This window comes from Brassica napus, chromosome A9 (assembly GCF_020379485.1).
Source record: "Brassica napus cultivar Da-Ae chromosome A9, Da-Ae, whole genome shotgun sequence".
Lineage (NCBI taxonomy): Eukaryota > Viridiplantae > Streptophyta > Magnoliopsida > Brassicales > Brassicaceae > Brassica > Brassica napus.
Window position 1 is genome coordinate 35,165,154 of NC_063442.1, and position 22,512 is coordinate 35,187,665.

The 22,512-nt window shown below is 27.8% G+C and overlaps 1 pseudogene; it reads left to right on the forward strand.

The window, feature by feature from the left end:
• The first annotated feature begins 18,983 nt into the window (after positions 1-18,983).
• On the forward strand, positions 18,984-21,833 carry LOC106446145 (annotated as a pseudogene).
• The last annotated feature ends 679 nt before the right edge of the window (positions 21,834-22,512 follow it).

Genomic DNA, 22,512 nt, shown 5'->3' on the forward strand with positions numbered 1-22,512 from the left:
TTTTCAATATTTTTCATTTCACGCCTTTTCGTTTATTTTATTCTTTGTTAAATTTAAAAGTAAATGATTAATTTTACGTTTATTTTTTTATATAGGTCTAGTCTTTTTTATTATTATTTTTTTTGAAGAATGATTTGCTATATAGGTTTAATCGTGTTAGATTCGGGTTTATTACGCACTTGTAACTTAAAATCAATCGTTGGTAAATGGATTGACATTAATTTTTTATATATTATTTAAAGTTTCATTGAGTTTCCGTTGTATGATAATTATCTATAATACCAATCTTTGAGATGATAGTTTTTATCGGTCAAAAATCTCAAAATTTGAAGACATTTATATTCGGTCGAATGAGTTTAATACGATAATTGTATTCCATCGAGAGGGATTTATGCTATGATACCATGTTAGATTCAGAATTATTATGTGCTTCAAAATTAAAATCAACGGGTAATAAATGAATTGGTTCTAGTATATATTAGTTAAAGTTTTTTTGAATTTTTGATGTGGGTTACTTATTCCTAATAAATCTTTATTTTTCGTTAGTGATAGTTATGTTTGAACCTAAAGCTGAAAACAAATTTATAGAAGATCTATGTTAAATTTAAAAGATATTCGTGTGAAGTTTTATAAAAGATGATCAGACGCTTAAAATTTAAATTAGTAACTAGGTGACCGGTCCGCACCCTGTGCGGACATAAGAACATGATCGGTCCGCACCCTGTGTTCTCTCTCAGCCCGTATCTTACGAGAGGGAACACAGTAACGTCAGTATGAAGAGGCAGATATTGTGTGCATGTATAATTGCAACGTCACAAAATATTTTGTGTGTTTACGAAGATACTTTCATTCAAAAAATGGAATAAATAGTATATAGTTTTAGAAGTAACAGAATTTATATTATCATTAATTATAATTGTATTGTATATGTTTCGTAATTCTTTATTTTAGGTGAATAATATTATTTTTCCATAAATAATAAACAAACATTTATGTAGAATATTAAAAGAAAATATAATAAAAATCAAAATATTATCCATAAATAATATAAATTATGAAGCACATTTCTCGATAAAAAAAGCAAATTCAATTAGAAACTTGCAAAAAATTAAATAAATTTTGTAAACAATTTGACGGGTTAACATTATTTGATAGATTTATACATTTCTAAATTTATTGAACATGAAATAATATTAAATTGACATACCGTCATCGGTCTCCTAACTCATCACAACCCATCTAGCAAATACAAAAAATAAATAAGTGCAACAGTTTATTCATTTTAAAATTTGTATTTGAAAAAAAAGTAGATTAAAATTACGTATCGTGACTACGAAATATTCTGAAAAACTTGTTTGTAGACAACATTTAATATTTTTGTCTGCGACTTCCCTTCTTTACCAGTTATTAGGATTTTTAATCCAGATCTCGACTTAACTCTTGAAAGTGAAACTTTACCTTGCATTTTGTAAGCATCTTATAAATTATTTTAAAATTATGATAATTTTTTTCTTTAAACAACGATAAATAATTTAAAAATAATATTAATAAACATTTTTAGATTTTGTAATATTTAAAATAGTTATTATATAATTATATTCGAACACAATTCATCAAGTAGAGTATAAAACTATTATAATTATCTTATATAAAATTTCGTTCATTGTATTTTATAGTTTATAAATATTAAAAGTAATAAATAAAATATTATTAATCTTTCTATAATACTTCCAAGGTAAATTGGGTGGCATAGTCGATGAAAGTGGGTGGCAGAGTCGATTCATCAAGTAGCATATAATATTTCCAAGGCAAAGTGGGTGGCACAGTCGATGAAAGATGAGGAGCCTTTGCGTCTAAACACATTTTTCTTAGCACACAAGCAACATCATCGTAATACCTTAATAGTATGAGAAAAGAGATTTGTGAATAATACTTTAAAGAATGAAAAGAGAATGTTTGTATTTCAACTTGCGCAAATAATCCATATTAGAAAGGTAAGTTATTAAAAACAAACAATCTAATTAGTAGGGGTGGGCACTTTACCCGATATCCGAAGTGGCACCCGAACCCGATCCGAAAACACATGTCAAGTTTTTTATTTAAAAAATTAACAAAAAATTACATCCAAATTTTTTTAAAAAATAACTAAATTAATGCTCTTTTAGTTTTAAATTTTATGTCTAAATCAATTAACCATTCAATCTATTAAAAATAAAAAATTAGTTAAATGAAAGTTATATTTTTAAATATAAGAAACTTGAGAAATGAAAATATTAACTATTTTTTCAAAATCTAAATATCTGAACCCGATCGGAAATAACCGAATCCGAACTAAAAATACCCGAACCCGACCCGAAGTACAGAAATACCCGAACGGGTTCTACACCTCTATACCGAAATACTCGAAAATCCAAAATACCCGACCCGAACCCGAACGGGTACCCGAACGTCCACCCCTACTAATTAGAAACATTATAATATTTTCGAAGCATATGTAATTAATATGATATCAAGTTATCAACATGCGTAAGTTTACTGTTTGAATAATAAGGAAAGTTTTTAATATTTGTCTTAATTCTAAATCTTGCCCAATGCTAAACTAAATCGATAATTATTATCCCCTAGCTATATATATGGGCTTAACGAAATCGACAATAGTTTTGGGCTTGTCTACATATGCGATTGATTAAAATAAATGAAAAATAAAATTCAAAAAAATCGACCAATAGAAATATAACAATTTTTCTAAGAAGCTCTATATTAATGCCATGTAAGCAGAAATTATTTAAATGACTTCTCTTTTAATGTATAGGAGGATTAAAGGTTTCACTTGATTGAAAACGCAATTATTATTTTAAAAAAAATGAGTCTAGATGAAGATGATCTTTCTCATAGTGGATTTTTATGGAGCTATCAATCCTATGATATTGGGATTGGGTTCGGCGGATCCCGGGACATGTAAGATGTGTAATTTCTTCAAGGCCCATCTTAAAGTAAGGTAAATCGAATTAAGGCCAAGTTGTAACTTTTGAGCTTTACTGATACGTAAGTATTTGGTAGCAATTGAACCCAATAAGAGAGAACGACAATAATTTAATTGTGTTTTCAACAGTAATGATATTAGCTAATTTTATATACATTTGTTTTGTTATATTTTTTCCCAATAAAATCAATAATGTAAATATGCGTAAAAAATACATATTTATAAAAAAAAATTGTTTTACATAATAATTTTCCAGTTGGTGATGTAAATAGATGATTTACATGTTTTTAAACATTTTTAGCTCTTAGGAATAAATAGTTCGGTATTGGATGATATCTTAAGACAAGATATTTTACATTAATTTTAAACATTTTTAATATATCATATTTGCACATTAATTTAAAATATTTTAGAGTATATCATATTTGGTTAGTTAAAATTTTATATTACGATTTTGTAATAGAACATTTAAATTTCTATTATAAAGTAGTTTTATAAAAGAAATATTAGTGTTTTATTAACGATTTAAATTGAAAATTTGACATTATTGTATATATGTGATTATATATATATATATATGAAAAGAATCTCGTTGTTCGTTTGATTTTTAGGTTTTCTAATACTTATATGTTTATCTACTATATGGTTAGTCAAGAATATAGATTTTATATGAAAGATTTATTTATTTTTAGTTAATTTGATAGCAATGTATTAGGGATGTCTTAATTTGGAACGTCCTTGATATTATGAATATTTTGTGGGGTTAAATTTAAGATTTAGACATTTTTCTATTTAAAATAGATTTAGCACATACATTTATTAATATGTAAAAGACAAAGAAAACTTAAAGATAGATTCATTAAATATATCAGTGGTTTTGAAGTGTAAATAACTTATAAAACTAAAGGGTGTTTTTATTTTGTACTTATATTTTAATAAATTAGATATATACATATATATATATATATATTATATTTAATTTATAAAATAAAAGACAATATAAAAGTTAAAGAAAATATATGCATGGGTGTGCGGATAACAATCTAGTTGTCCTTTCAAACACGCGCAAATCCGTATAAGGGCCTGACAGGTGTAACTGCAGCTGTTGCGGTTGCGGGAGTTTGCGGATGCGCGGGTGGTTGTAGTTTTATGCGGTTTTAAGAAATTTGTACGACTGATACTACGGTTAGAAATTGGTGCGTTTGTAGAATAGTTATGACTTAAAAACCACCAAATACAACATCAATTAAATAATAAATTAATAATATTTATATTTTAAATAATTATAAAAATATTAAACAACATGATATTATAATAAATATAAAAATTACATTTTAAAAAATTTAAAATATTATAGAAAATATTTTTATTTTAAAAATTTATAATAAAATTTAAAATATAATAGTTATATTTTAGTATTTCTATTATTTCAATTTATAAATATTATTTTTATTTTTGTATTTATACTGTTTAAAAAAATTACATTTCCGCAACCGCAAAAGCTAGCTAAAACTAACTTTTGAATTTAAGAGGTTTAGAGCGGTTTGAAACGGTTTAAAATGGTTTGGGTGATTGCTACAAAATATGAGCAACCACAAAAGCTGCGTTTGGTAGCATGAGTGCCCTAAATCATCATTATTAGCCTTTGAATAGATCTCCACTAGGCTTCACCATTTAATTAAAAATCCTTAAATATAATCAAATTACTAAACCACGCACATTTAATTGATAGATGTAAGTTAGTTGTACCTCGTGGTTTAGCACGAGGAAGATGAACGCGACGTGTAATGGAGACTTCTAATCGACGCATTCACAACTGTGACGGCAAAAGGGACAACGACTGTGTCGAAATTAATGCTTTATGTTCGGGAGTTTTCAGTTGACAAAAAAAAAATGTTCGGGAGTTTAAATTAATCAGAAAATTTAAACTGTTTAAAATACATGTACTGAATAATCGAGATATATTTTTTGACTAGTAACATTTTTATTGTTTTATTATCCCGTTTACATTACTGAATAATCGAGATATATTTTTTGACTAGTAACATTTTTATTGTTTTATTATCCCGTTTGTTGTAAGTTTAGTTTATTGTTTTATTTGGAAAGTTACGAAACATACAAGTAATGGTTTGAAATTATTTAGACAGAATAGAAAACGACACGATCGAGTCTTACATACTTTTGCCCTAAATTTAGGACAACCGAATTTGGGAAGAAAATGACATTGTCTTCTTTTTATTAGACACTAAGTTAATATTGCCATGTGGTATTAAGTCCTTATCAACTCTTGATACTTGCGTTTAGGTTCGAATCGTTTTGACTTTTGAAGAAAAAAGAGTACATGTTTACTCGATATATAACGCTAAGTTTCACAACCAAAGAGATTGATCATGTAAGTAAAACTGCACCTCCCTGTTAATTACAAAGTGTATATGTCCAATCTAAACAATAAGAATTTAAACCTTACTAGTGTTACGTGTTAGCAAATTTGTGGATTATTCGTCGCACATGTATTTCCATGTAACATATAATAAATTTTGAAAAACTTATATATATAGTTGAGGAGTTGAATAAAGTTGATATCTATGTTAGAAAGTAAATCAAGAAATGGTCCCAGTCGAATTCATAGGTAGCTTTGAAGTTTGAATGATACATTTAATATCGTCATTCCGTTTCTGACCAAAATTTTTTCCTCATTTCTTTTCTAACAATCACACATCTATAGGTCCATATATATCTGCATTTATAATATATATATATATATATATATATATATATGTGTGTGTATATATATATATATGTATTGCATGTAGTATAAATATATGTATTATCGTTGCCAGTAAACAGTTCGATGATAGTCGGTAGTCACTAATACTCATCTTAACATGCATGTATTATACATTTAACTTTTATTAAATCATAGGACATTTTTGACCTAACTGTAAAACACTATTTTAATGTAATTTCTACACTCAAAATCTTTCTAACCAAACTATAAAAGTTACACTATGTTAGTGTCACACTATATAATTTTACACTAAATTTGGTGTGGTATTATTCATCACAGTAAAACATTGTTTACTCTATTAAAATATCATTCAATTATTTTTTTAATAACATATATAATTAAATAAATAAAAAATAAAAACTTACATACATATAATATTATAAAATAACTTTTAATGTTGTGGTTGGAGAATAACATTTTTTAGTGCTGAAACTATATTAAAATAATATGATTTTAATATTAAAATACGTTATGGGTTAAAGATACTTGGCATATAACCTAACACTTCTTAACAAAACTGATACAAGATAACCCTAATAACGTTCGGAGTGGAGTTATATGCAATATCTTCCTTGTAAGTTAACACGAGTTTTTGAAAGCCTTTAAGCAAAAAAAAGTTTTTTAATACGAGCTGAGAATTGGAAGGTGGAAGAATTGATGTAGCAAGTAGGTCCATGAGAGTTGGTGCCGTCCTGTTCAGATTGTCCTTGTTTCGTTTCTCTGCTCAATACTTTTCAACATAGATAACCAAGCGGTGGTGAGAGGAGAATTTGATATAAATCGTAAAATTTGTCCCTCATGGGTTCCTGCCAAGAGTTGAGTTGTCATTTGCTTGGTCAAACGATATGAGATCATGTTTTCGATCTATAAAAAATCCAGAATTGAGCTATTCATTGGTATCAAAATTGTGAAGAATTATTTGGGCATCGACCAAGACATGCACAATTATCTAAAAAAAAAAAATTCAACATAGATGTGTTCACTGCTCAATTTTATTTTTAGCTGAACTGCATAAAGGAAACCAAAATTATGCACGGAACAGGAAGTGCATGGTCTATCGAGGAAAGTCACCAGAAAAAAAAGCTCTATATAATTAAATTAAAATTCATTTTGAATATGTTCATTCGATTTCTAACTATTCAGCTACCTGGAAACTTTGAACATATTAGATATGATAATAATCAGCATGTTGGTCGATACTGTGGAACAATCAAAAACGGAACTTACTGTTTCAACCTATAAAAATTTAATAAGTACATTTCAGAAACTAATCTAAAATCCGACTTAAATCTCTTCTAGTTTAATTTTTGTATAGAATGAGCCAGCCGAGACTAACGAAACTCCTATTAATGCAAATTTGTTTTCCAACAAACAAATTCAAGCTTATAATTTATAAACACCTATATATATTGCAAAGTTGAAATATATAAGACTTAACAAGTCGTGACGTGGTAATCAGTAACCATGGCATTCGGTTTTCGGTTCGATTCTAGAGGTTCAGGATCTATTCGTATATTTAGAAAATTCAGTTTAGTTTTGGTTCCAATGTTTTAGTTTTCGGTTCATTTTGGGTGATAAAGTTGAGAAACGGCTAATTAGCTAATATCCGAGGTGATTTTGGATTCTATTTTTGGTTAATTTAATTTAAAAAGTCAGAAAATTTAAATTTTCGGATTAAATATCTGATTTTCCAGGTTTTCAGATAAGTTTTAGATTATTCAGATAATTTTATATATTTCAGATAAAACATATTCTGGTAAAAAAATTTTTTGGGTATTTCGATTTATAGATATTATTTGATTATTTAAAAACTAAATATATTTTGTATTTATAAGTATATAAATTATATTATAGAAATTTAGTTTTCGGTTTGATTATGGTTCAGTTTCGGTTTTTGGTTTTAGAAATATGAGATATGTTCGGGTAATTGAAAAGATCCAACGTGAACTGAGCCTCATATTTTGGTATGTTTCGATTTGGTTTTTCCCTTCCGGATAAATGTGTTCAATGCGAAATAAGGAAATGGAAAGAACGACAAAGAGGTGTGCAGAACTGGGTCCAACAAAGAAGAGACATATAATATTATGTTCTCTACGTTGGGATCTTTTCAAAGTGACCCACTTTTGTTTTGCTGTCTTTTTGTATATCTCAATTCCATGATCCATCTACAACTAGAAACCATGCATCCACATTTTACCCTACCATATGCTCTACATCCATACGTGCATCTCCAAATACACACTATATAATATGGTTAAATGGATTTTTGTTTTGTTTCAAATGAGAGAAGTGATTTAAAGATCACTAGATTTTGATATACACTTTTAAAATGCGGATTTACTTTGGAAATTAATTCATAAATAATAAGGAAATCTTATATTTATAGAATCGATAACCGAAACTGAACTGGAATCAAACCGCGAACCAAATGGATATCTAAATTTTTTAAATAAAAATTATATACTTACAAATATTTATTATATTTGACTTCTAAATAAACAATATACTAAAATATTATTTATTAACTGAATTACCCTAATATTTTTTTATCCAAAATTTAAAAAATTATCCTAATCATCCAATATTTTAATCAAACTATATGATATTTAAATTGAAAAACTTGAATATAAGTATTTTTTTAGTTATCCAATATTTTTATTCAAACAACCCTTTACTTTCTATAATATCAAACACACTAATATTCAAACAGTCCGAACCGACTTTATATTTCTGCAAAACATGTAAGTAATTGTTAATTAGTTTTTAGAAATGGAACTGAATTTAGATTGTTAGATAAAGATGACTTATGTCAATTATCTTGTTATGACACTCAGAATTATAGGGATGTTAGTAATTGCTAGTTATATGTACATGAACAGTTAGAAATGACAATATGAATATAAATGTTATTCATTGTTATTTATATGTACATGAACGGTTAGACCCGAACCGTATAGTTGTATTTCAGAATGTCATGGTGAATACAAAATTTTCATATTGATATTATACATACCGAATGGTATCGGGCATGAAGAAAACAAAGCTGCTAATAGATGAAAATGCTTGCTGTCAATGATTGTCATGAATAATGTGATTAATTAGAAGTAGTTGTTAAATATATTGTAGTCGATCTGTTGATGGTCAATTGGTCATATTCTTTCTTTGCTCAGATATATAATGTCTATGTGAATTTTATCTATTTATAAATGAAAGTAATGGTCCTGATATTATAGGAAGTAAAGGAAAATTTATAAAACATTAAAGTCTTTAAATAGTGGCAGTTAGTATATTTTAAAATAAGTCAGATGGCAGAAAAATAAATATTCCAAAGTTTTATAGGGGTAAAAGTTGACAGTAATCCTCTTTTAGGGTCTGATTGGTTCAACCGCAGCGGTTGCGGTTGCGGCTGCGGGAGTTTGCGGATGCGGGTGGTTGCGGTTTCTAGCGGTTTTAAGAGATTTGTACGACTGGTTCTGCGGTTAGAAATTGGTGCGTTTGCGGGATACTTATGACTGGTTAACTACCAAATACAGCAGCGGTTAAATAATAAATTAACAATATTTACATTTTATACAATTATAAAAATATCAAAAATAATAATATTATAATAAATATAAAAGTTATATTTAGAAAGTTATAGTTTAATTTTTTAAAAAATATAGAAAATATTTTTATTTTAAAGTTTTATAATATTAATTAAAATATAATAGATATATTTTAGCATTTTTATAATTCCAATTTAATTTTTTATTGAATATTTTTATTTTTGTATTTATATTTTTTTGGAAAAAAAGAAATTTTTTTATCCTCCCGCAACCGCAAACGCTAGCTGGAACCAGCTTTTGAATTTATGAGGTTCAGAGCGATTTAGAGCGGTTTGGAGCGGTTTGGAGCGGTTTGAGCGATTGTTGCGAAACGCCAACAACCGCTACCAACCGTAAAAGCTGCGTTTGCGAGTGGTAGCGGAAAAACCAGTCATACCCTTAATAGAATATATTCAGTTCTATTGCGATTGCTTGTTCAATTTCTGTTTCTAATAACTTACATTCAAACAACTAGTCATTATTTTCTGAAAACTTTGCACATATTGGCTATGATCTCATTAGTTTATTTCCACCCATACCATCGTACGTCTTAATTATTTGTTTTCAGGTTTCAAATAATTTTCTAATTTAGTGTTCAGTGATCACTGTTAAATTCAAACGAAAAACTTCACAACTCATTTGCCGCAATTTTTCTCTTCCTGTATTTATTTGTAGTCAGTAATCATATCTTCTTTTCTTTAATAAAAGCTTTCAAATTAAAAACATAAACGACTACAAGATAAAAAAAATGAGTTTTATAGTTGGGTTAAGGTTAGCATGAAACAAGATTCCATTCCAATCATGTAATTTATTATATATATATGTTATCTACACAATAACGTTTACATATAGTTGTTTATTCTGCAGCAAAGTAAACAAGGTTCATGTTTCATTCCAACCCTATGGTAACACGTTTTTTAGTGACAAAATATAACAGCACAACAATAAATATTAAATATAATTAGTTAGTGACATATTTGATTGGTAATTTTTTTGCGGGATCAATGATGTTTACAGCACAAAATAAAATTAAAACTTATAAACAATAGTTTTCTGCCTACAACTGTGTAAGGTGGCATATGAAACCGCCAAAAGCATCTCTCTACCACACGTTTTTCATATTTTGCTATAGTTATCTTGACATCTTGATTTTCACTAATTTTTTTCGCTTCATCAGTTGTTGGGTTGTAGATGTTAAGTTATAACTATAATTTTAATGTTTTTGAAGAAAAAACCTTACAACTGATATATATGTAATATAGTATTTATTTACTTATTCAAAAAACGAAGATAATCCACAAATGATGCGAAATCATTTTTAGTTTTTGATGAATACCAATCGTATAGTAATCATAAACCTAACAAAAAGATTGATGCAATTTTTTTTGTTATTTAGAGTTCTTTCTAATTATATATTTTCCTTACGAAACTTGAATATTAAGCCCAGTTTATATCATATATATTAGACAAGGAATATATGGAATTCTCATGATTCATTTCAGGTACACGCTATTACCAAATACTTAAAGGCTTTGGAACGGTGACCATCGTTCTTTCCCGTCCTGCATTTAACAGTAACAAATTTTTTTACATATACTATATATCTATACATTTTTATAACTATTAAAACCGCACCGCAGTTGAACCGCTTGTCCTGCACCGCTCAAACTGCAGTCACCATTCAAAACCTAAGTTTTTTCCCTAACCCCATATGGGTTGGCGTGATGATGATTAGGCCTAATCATGATGACCGCAAGAAGTACTAATTTATCTGTAAACAATGTTTTAGGCCCTTTAGTATATGCCTTGAAGATCTATTCAATAATTTATGCAGAGTGGATATGCTGAAAATAAACTACTGACTAAAATAAATGAATGAATTTTACCTGCCAAGATTTTAGGTCATTTCCACTAAAACACCAAAACACCAAATTTGATGTAATTTCATCTCTAACAAGATACTAAATTTGACATTATTCCACCAAATTTGGTGTAATATGAATAATGTTACACCAAATTTGGTGTAATATGAATAATGTTACACCAAATTTAGTGTAATGCTATTCATCACACCAAATCTTTAAACTATATATTTTATTATGTTTCATTTAATATTATAGTTCTATTGCTATCAAATTTGTAATTAAACATAAATATATTATGTTATTTGTATTTTAAATTTATTTTTACATAACTAAAAAAATTATTATTTTTTATTTTTATTTTCAAACTAAATCACTAAATGGCTATTATTATATATCACTTGCAAATAATAAAAATATAAGCTTTCAAATAAAATAAGCCAAGAACAAATAGAAAGATAATATAAACGACAAAATATAATTAATAGTGACCCAACTTGCGGGGAATATCTAAGATGGGATAGTTTGAGAAAAGACAATTAAAATTTCAAATAATTTTATTTCTCTGTGATATGTTTTTTTTTTATTAATAGACTGCAACATCGATACACGTTAATATAAACTTGCACCGAATATTAATTTTTCAAAAAATAAATTTATATTGTTTCCTACAGGCTTGATTTTCAATACTAGTAGTAATAGAACATTTTTATAATTGATTTTCCAACCACATCACTATTTATAGAGATTTGGTTTTGAAGAAAAATATTAAATTATGTAGCCTTTTGTAAGTTTTGATGTTTACTTCTTTAATCCATCGTAATAGGTTTCCAACAATCCAAAAAACTGTAAAATTCACCACAAAAGGCATAAGTTTATGACTTAAATAAATTTGTCCGAATAGTAGAAATAAAGGTTTTGATGTAACTAACTGCTGTGAAAAATACGCATCTAACTTTGAACTTCATCTATACTTCTGCACCATCTGAGAAATAGAATAATTTTTCTACTAAAGGTTAGATGAGAAATAGAATATAAGTTTCAACACCAATATTCTTCTACTAAAGGTTAGATGATTGCACCATCTGAGAAATAGAATAAGAGAGAAATCTTCTCTCTGTTTGTTCTTTATATAAGAGATAATCAGTTAATCATCGGATTTAATTATTAGTTATCATAATCTGTTCCACTTATTTGTCAAGATTTTAGTAGAAGAATATTGGTGTTGAAACTTATATGCTAAAATCCTTGTGATGAATGAGATATGTGTTATGATTTTCATTGTAAAGGATAAAAGTTCAAGAAATATTTGATGATCTTCTCAAAAAATTAACATAGTCTTATATCTTCTCAAAATCACAACCAGCTATGAAGAAAAAAAACAGATATGCCCTTATTTTACATTCTTAATGCGCATTGTGGTGATTTCGTAGTTAGCATGCACATATATGTATCACCACAGTATAATTTGTTTCACTGTAATGGTGACAAAATAATTTATGAATTGTTATAGTTAATGAATAAAGTTTGTTGGATGTATGGGCATTACGTTGTTGAAGCTTGTGTGACCCACCAAATTAGTTTCATCGGCAATGAAACCACTAGCTAGATATAGGTATCAAATGGCATCAACCAAAAACCACTTTAACTAGCGTCATTTATTTGATTGACAGAAAATCAGCTAACCCACTTCTATTTCTTTTCTTCTTCTTTTTTTTTTAAGAAAGAAATGCTATTAAAAAGGTGAATATTTCTTCAATGTATAATTTTATAATAGAGTTAGTCTATTATAAAGGAAAATATAAAAGAATGGTATTCTTTCACTCTAAAAATAGAGACAAAAATACAACACTCAACCTGTTAGAGATTTGTGACAGATTGCAAGGACCTGATCGCAATGATAGAAGACCCACAAGCCTGGCTCAACTTCTCAACTGAACTGAAAATCATTCAAACTCTTCGGTTATGGTTTTTTGGATTTTTAGTTTAGCTACATTCCAAAGACGCAAAATGAGATTGCAGATTCACTATCTAAGAATGCACGTTCTTTTCATATATCTTTATGTTTTATTGGTTGATCTCTTCCGGTCTGACTACCCAGACCATCTCAAGTTTGAGTAATAGAGACAAAAATTAGTTTTCCCAAATATTCCTTTCTACAATAGAGTTCCCTATTATAAATAACTAGATTTGGATCCGTGCGTTGCAACGGACTTTATTTGATTTTTTAATTTAATAAAAATATTAAAATTCATTTTAAAATTGTTTTTGCATATGTTATGTGAAATTTATTTTATAGTTAAGAACTCGTTTTCACACATAAGTTTCAGTTAATATTTTTTAGAGCTAGAAAAAACATCCAAACGTAAAAATTTAAACCGGATCCAACCCGAAATAATAATTATAATGAAATAAAAGGAATTTGGAAGTTAAATAAGACCAAGAAACAATGACAACATTATACACTTTCTTATGTACTAATTTAATGTTTTATTAAACTTGTTTGATGTTAAATAATTTTCTTGATTCAAGATTCATTAATGATATATTTTCATAATAATATTTTAATTAAAATTAATTATAAACTACTACATAGTAAAAATAAAAAATAAAATAAGATAACGATGAAGCTTGATTTGTTTTTGACTAAACATTTGTATAGTGACCAGGGCCGGCTCATAAGGGGGACAAGCGGTGCGACCGCCTCGGGTCCAAGCTCGTGTCCCACCATATAATAATAATTAAAGGGTCCATTGTTTTTACAAATCTATATATTTATATATATATATATAATAAATAAAATTGAAAAGGGCCCAAAATTATTTGATTCGTATATAGTTTGTTTTCATTACAAATATACAAAATATTACTGATTAAATTTTAAAAATATTTTAAACATTATCAACATATAAATTTTAAAAGGTAAAATTTTTTTTTTTTGCTTCTAACAATGTTGAGCCTGCCTTAAGAGTGACAATAATAATATCAAATTTTTATGATTTCAAACATGAAAATATATATATCAAACATGTGTTTGATTTTCATATAATCAAACACATAAATACCAATCACGACAACATCCTAAGTTTTGATTTTTGTTAATTTAATAGCTTTATCATTATAGTTGTCATCGAATTCTTTTTTTTTTAATTACATAATCATTTATAATTATTTTTTTTAGGATTTAGAAAATAAAAATACTATCAAATAATTATTTCCAGCAAATATTAACCATTTTTTAAAACTTCCTATTTTTAAAATTCATTTTCTCAATATCATTAATATTTTAAATTAAATATTTTCATTATCATATTATTTTCAAAATTCGTTTTCTCAACATCACTAATATTTTTAATTAAATATTTTCATTATCGTATTTATCATTAAATTTTAAAAGTAATTTTTTACTTTTACAGTTCTATTTGGTCATGATTTAAAAGGAAAACAAAATCTTATTTGGTTAAGATTAAAAGACGAAAATTTTATTTTTCAAATTTCTTTTATTTAGGATTTTAAGAAAAAATTATATTTTCACATAATGATAGATTTTTATTAATACATACACAATGTTTCTTTTTGTACAAATGACACAATCATATCAGGTGAAATATTTAAAGTTGTTTTTGGTTTATAATTTTTAACACAAAATTATCTATTAAAAAGAATAGTTAGTTATTTATAAGAAATAAGTTACTTTAAAAAAATTTAAAAGGGAAAATTCCAACTATAATTTATTCTTGTTTTTTAAGATTTTTATAAAACTAATATATTTTCAATAAAACAAATTATGTTTAGTTAATTACACATACAAACATATATTCCTTATATTTACACATACTTATGTACGATAAAAACATCAAAATTAAATAAAACTTGTGTTAGCATCATAAGATGTAACAAAGATGATAAAAACAATTGAATTGTTTAAAAAAATAAAAAGAAAATACTCAGATAATATTTTTCTTGTCAATACTATTTTTGTGAAAATAATATGAAGAATCTTAAACCTAAATATAGATGTGAAAATAATATTTATTTTGGTTTATATTTTTGTAGCATACATTTATCTGTTAAAAAGGAAAGTTAGTTATTTATATGAAAATAATAAGAGTACTTTTACATTTTTGTTTTCTTAGTTTTTAAAAAGGAATCTCACTTATTTTATAGTTAGTTTTCTATTTGATTTTTATTAAATAATTTCTTGTAGTTGTAGGATTTTATAATTCGTTTTTATTTAATTATTTTTTTTTAAAATAAATATTTTCTCTTATAATATCTTTCTTTAGTATCTTTAAAATGAAAATTATATAAAAAAAATTTAAAAAGAAATAAAATACTTTCAAATAGCTTTTTACAATTATTCTATGTTTATAGAACTTTCAAAAATTAAATTTACTATCAAATATTTTTAAAAGATTATAAAAAGAGCCATACAAATATAAGTGTAAAAGGCTATGTGATAGTAATTTTTCTTTTCTTAACTCCTAAAAAGAATAATAAACTATATTTTGTAATAATTATTCTTTTATAGCGTCCAAAAAATGTAATAATAATTTTATTTTTCTAAATTTTTTAAATCCTAATAAAAGAGAATTGTAACATATTTTTGACACATGTCACAATCTTAATAAATTAATTGACACTTGTCGCAATCATATTAGTTAGCAACTTTGAAAAACCAAGCCTTATATAATAAGATAGAAATATACATTAAAGCAAATCCATATGTATAATAGTGTTTATCTATTTTAGAGGCAAATATATAAGAGAAAATAGAAGTGGGTTGGAGATGATTTAATTGATTAGAAAACAATGTCAAAAACTCATATAGACAATGTTTTAAATATGAATAGACATTATTTGCAAAATGATTTGCATATGTGTCAAAAACTCATATAGACAATGTTTTAAATATGAATAGACTTCAAAACTCGTTTTCCCGCAAAAACGCAATTTCCCGCCAAAACTGAAATACCAATTTTCTCGCAAAAATGCATTTTCCCGCCAAAACCGCAAAAACTCATTTTCCCGCCAAAACCGCAAAAACGCATTTTCCGCCAAAACCGCAAAAACCCATTTTCTCGCCAAAACCGCAAAAACCCATTTTCCCGCCAAAACCACAAAAACACATTTTCCGCCAAAACCGTAAAAACCCATTTTCCCGCCAAAGCCGCAAAAACGTGTTTCCCCGCCAAAAACGTAAAAACGCATTTTCCCGCCAAAACCGTAAAAAACGTGTTTTCCCGCCAAAACCGCAAAAACGTGTTTTCCCGCCAAAACCGCAAAAACACATTTTCCTGCCAAAACCGCAAAAACGCATTTTTCCGCCAAAACCGCAAAAAACCCATTTTTCGCCAAAACTCATTTTCCCGCCAAATCCGCAAAAAACGTGTTTTCCTGCCAAAACCGCAAAAACGCATTTTCCCGCCAAAACCGCAAAAACGCATTTTCCCGCCAAAACCGCAAAAACCCATTTTCCCGCCAAAACCGCAAAAACCCATTTTCCCGCCAAAACCGCAAAAACGCATTTTCCCGCCAAAACCGCAAAAACACATTTTCCCGCCAAAACCGCAAAAACGCATTTTCCCGCCAAAAACGCAAAAACGCATTTCCGGCCAAATCCGCAAAAAACGTGTTTTCCCGCCAAAACCGCAAAAACGCATTTTCCCACCAAAACCGCAAAAATGTATTTTCCCGCCAAAACCGTAAAAAACGTGTTTTTCTGCCAAAACTGCAAAAACGCATTTTTCCACCAAAACTGGGAAAACTCAATTTGGTCAACTTAAAAATAATTTATTATAAAGATATTGGGTCGATGGGTCAACCATTAACCCATCTAACCTATTTAATTTAATGGGTCATAGATCAACCCAACCTATTTAATAAATGGATTGGGTTGACCCATGACCCATTAACAGTAAACCCATTTGGGTTTTGGGTTAGGTTGACCCATTTAACCCATTTTGACACCCCTATGTGTCATCACCACATTCATTCTTAATAAGAAAAATAACATGATTTTTTTGAGAATTATAACATGGCATTAATCTAATTATGACTTGTACAATTTTCCAAATCAAACTTTATATTTTTGACAATGTTTTTAATATGGTAATGATTTATAATTCTAATATCATTATTAATGTAAACTTTTTGTAAATATATTTTTAGCAAAAAAATTGAAATATATTAATGACTGATAACTCATATATCACCATTAAATTATTACAATTTTATTTAAATGTATCTGTTAATAATTTAGATATTAATTTTTACCAGTTTAACGTATATTAACTATTTTAACCAAAAAGCTAATTTTTTTAGAATTTATATATTTAAATAAAGTATATTTAAAACTAAATAATAAGAGAAATATTTATGATAAATATTCATTAAATATAACAAATATAAAAATAATTTTAACTTTACTAAAATTTAAATAAAATCAAACTAAAATAGTTAAACCTAATGAAAAACAAGAATACAAAAATAAATTTAAGATTTTTTCTAAACCAGTGAAGTTAAAATATATAAAAATAATATTAGAATGTAAAATAATTTTAAAATAAAGTAAAATAATAGTATATTTAAAATTATTATATTTGCACATGACGGAGAAAAACCCTTAGGTGAGATAACACACTAGTATAAGAAAAAAGAATGTTGCCGTCAGACCCAATTAATAAAATAGAATATCGTTATTCGTTACTATTTCCTAGCTGTTAATGCTAACTCGTTTACTATCTGGATTTGTGTCAAATTGTATAAGTGTCACTTGGTATCATGGTGTGGTGGTATGGTAGTTGAGAGGGTCCGAATGGTAACCGCGGTTTTGCTAATAAAAACGGTACGAAATTGAAGTGTGGTACGGTCTAACTGCGGTTTGGTTTGCGGGATAAATGCGGTTTTGATAAAATTAACGGTGCGGATTTGTGTTTGATTGGTGAAAATATAATTTGCGGAATTGAAAATTTTACTGTGCATAATATAGCACATTTGTGGTTTTCAAAAAAGTACTGTGCATAATGGTTAAAAGTTATTTATTATTTACTGTGTATAAGGGTTATTTTCATATGTGCTAGTAGTTAAGATTTTATTCTAATACAACAAATCAACAGAATGTATATTAATGTATTTCAAATATTTTATGAATATATAAAAAATACAATAGGAGAGAAGTGCGTTTTTTATTCAAATACGCTGGTTTGTTACGGCGGATGCGTTTTTCATAAAATGTACGTTATCCAATAAACAATTTTATCATTTGCGGTTTTACTCTTTTTCTCTTTCCAATACCGCACTTTTACAAAATGATTTATGAATGGTGATCAAAAGGCGTTTTTGAGAATTCTTCTTTAAAATCCGCTTTTGTCAAGTTACCATTCACGCACTAAGTTTTGTAGAAATTACATATTCAGTATTCCCATACAGGGTAGTATATTGCTACGTGTATATTTATGAAACGGTGAAAGAAAAATAAGAACGGTAAAAAATATTAAAATAGTATGGCTTAAAGGCCATTAAGGCCATAAGAAATCGTCGACGTCTTTTTTACTCATTCGAGTCAATTATTAAAATTTTAACGAACGAGAGAGTGGAAATATTTTTTATAAACGTATTTTATCTATTTATTTAAGAAGAAGAAGAAGAACATGTCCATCCTTTATATCAATGACCTTAGAGAAAAAAACACCATTGCTCCCACTTAGAGAGAGAGAGAAAGAAAGAAAGAGAGTTCTTTTTTTTTTGGTAAAAAAGAAAGAAAGAAAGAAAGAAAGAGAGAGAGTTCTTCACAGGCTCATAGCAACTAGAGAAAGGATCCAAAGGGATCGCATTGATCCTAATTAAGCTGAATTTATTCCCAAATAATTGTTATATTTTTCTCAATCTAAAGAAAAAGTCCCAAAAATCTGCTTCGTTTTCAGGATCATGCGATCTATTTGGATTCATCCTTTGGTTGCTTCCATTTTGGTCAACGTGTTTCACTGCCATGGTAAGTGGGTCGATCCATGGTAAGTTTGTTTCTAAAGATAAGCTTCAAAGATTTAGGATACATGCCAAGAACAGAAGAACCTAATTATCTTGTTTCCTTTTCTGGCATTGATTTGTGTATGTAGATTGTGTGTTTTTTTTAAAACAGGGATTTGTTGTTGTTAAGCAAAATACATATCATGGATATATATTTTTAGAGTGTTTTTTTTTCTGTAACTGATTTTTAGGGTGTTTTTGTTCTTTCTATAAACACACTATTGGAAAGTATGTAGTATAAACTCAAAATTAATTTTTATTAAACTAACTAATTTTTTTGAAAGCATTAAAGTTACGAGTTCGAAATCCTAGAAGAAGAAGTAATTGGATCCCGTAAGTTAGTTTTCACACTAGTGAGAATCCGGTCCATTTTGACTTTACACCATTTGTGTCGACATTAAAAAAATAATTAATTCAGATTTTTAACATTAACTATAAGTATAACTAATTTACAAAAAAACTATTTATAGCCATGAAAAATTGGTGAAATCCAATGTAATGGGGCAATTGTTAGCCATTTTCATGCTTCTTTTTTTCTTTGTTATTCGTTTTAGACAAAAAAATTGCCTGCCTAGAGATTTTTGTAAATCGAATGTGACATAGCATTTGTTTTCCGTTTCTAAGAAATGACTGTCAGATAAATCTACTTGGTGCTAACTTATGTACAACTTTTTTCTTCCGAATGAAAACTTTGAAAGTAATATCCCCTATCTTAACTAATTAAAATCCATGTTTATATAATATATTTGAGTATGTAACAAAAATGATGACATGTTCGACTATAATCCCTGTAGCATGTTTCGCCAAAAAAATATGTTAATATACTTTATAAAGAATATGACCATATATGACATGTTCCATATAATTCATCCATATGTGCAATTAAAAAAGCCCAGTGTTATTCAATTTTTATGGGTTTTACCTATATATTGTCAAATATGTTTGATATATATATATTTTAAATGGTTATATGCACTGATTTATATTTTTAATAACTTTAAGAATATTTTAATTTATTTGTGATTTTGGATATTCAAAAAAAAAATATTTCCATTGACAATTATATATAACTATTAGCTATTACTACACGTTGAAATTAAACATAGGTATTCTGATATCTATTCTGGTACGAATCGATTCTTTCAAGTTTTTGTGTTTATATATATAAAAATTAAGTTTTTCGGAAGAAAATTAAAACGAAAAATATTCCCGCCCTTTCAAGGGCGGGTTAGAATCTAGTATATATTAAAGAAGAAGCATTTTTTAAGGCTTTCCTTAATTATCTCTTAGTTGTTTTTTTAAAGATGCATGAGAAGGCTCCATTCTCTTTTTTGCTTACGTGTCGAGCTCACATCGTTTCTCACAAAATCATTTAATGTGAAACCATTAAATGTTTCTTTTTTGATGATTTTTTTTGCAAACTCTTTTTTCATGTCCTTGGGCAGTCGACGTTCCATGTCCTTGATACAAGGCGCAACGATGGGTATCAGAAGCAGAGAAGAAGACGATATGAGGGTGATCGACGTTCTTTACTAAGATTATAAAGAAAGAGATTTTGTAAAGCAAGCGCATCGACGATCTTCTATTTCAGAAAGAGAAAACATCAAAGAATCCCCATCGAAAAGAAAAAGAGAAGAAATGGAAGGCTTGATTCCATTTTTGTACAAAGCCATGGTCATGTATAAAAGAGAAGGAAGCTTTTCGTCAGTTTTGCTCAGCGATCATCATTCTCATCAACTTCCGGTTACTACAGGAGACTTCCTGTAGTACTCCTCCGGTATATTTCGAACATCAGTTCTCAGGCGATTTGGGACCGACCGTCTTTGATTGCTTAAAACGACGCCTTCTTCACCATCTCGCTTGCCCACTAGGAACATCACGAAACGTACGTAAGGAGTGTTCTTGCCCACTAGGAACATCACGAAACATCACGAAAATACTATTTACATAAAGAGATACAAATCTTTCTTGACGTGTCCTCTTATCCTAAGGTATATTTCTTATGAGAAACTACCCAAGGACTTAATAGAGTGATTTTATATTATGATCTTGATTTTTAATTTGATATTATTAGGGACGTTCAAATACGTTCTACCCAGATTTTCCAATTGTTCTGAAGACTCAGAGGTAATATATTTATTGACTATTAGAAATTTTGTTTTAAGTTATAGACCTTTTATTATCTACATAACAATTCATGTGTTTCAGGGTTTTGTTCTGAGAGCTGGTAGTTCTGTGCATGGCTCTAAGTCTAATCTGAAGACAGCTGCTAAACGTGAAGGATCCCATATCGAAAGTTTAGAGGCAGCTATCTACAGGGGCACTGTTAACGAACATCGACATTCGGATTCGATTAAGAAAGTGAAGACTGAAAATAGTGGCTGAAGAATTATTGGAAACCTGTCTACAATGAAGATAGGCTTTTCTCTTTTATTGTTATAAGTATTTTAATTGTTTTAATCTTCATATTATGCTTGGTTTTTGGGTTCTGTTTAACAATTTTGGAAGTCTGAAGTGTTTTATTTTTTAACATTTTTACGTACTCTAAGCATATGTTGGTCGTTTTTAATATAAACCCTCTTATCATATTTTGTCTCATCGGGTCGATTTTATACTAATTTACAGATTGTCTATAGACTTTTATATGACATAATTGGTTGAAGTTATCTAATATATTTGGGCAATATAAAATACCTTAAAAGGAATCAATATTTATGTAAAGTTTATTTTCCATGGATATAGTCTATAGCTTTGTAAATATGAATATATCCCTTATTATAAAATACAAGTTTACAAATTGTTATAGCACATACTATATACAAGTACAATAAACAGAAGAGAGCAAATATATTTTGTCCTTTTTAAAATCGAATATAAAATTATTGTGCGTGCATTTAAACTATTAATAATCTTATCCCCTATTATAAACTAAAATATTCTTAACTTGGGGAAGTGTCTAAAATTATTGTATCAATTATACAAGATTTACGCAATATGTCAAGAGAATATTTAGCAATGGTAGAGGATATATATACCCGTCTTCTTCAAAATATTTGGTGATCAATTCTAAAGAACTACATAATTGTTCGCAAATTATCCCAAGCTTATTTAAAAACACTCAAACCATGCAGCCGTCAAAGTATGTTTGGGAAATAAAAAAAAAGTATGGTTTGGATCCTTCTTTCCGTTATCTTTTTATATTTTTAGTCTTATCATATTTTCTATTCTGTGAAGGCACGGTACACATGGAAGAATGAGCCATCTTCT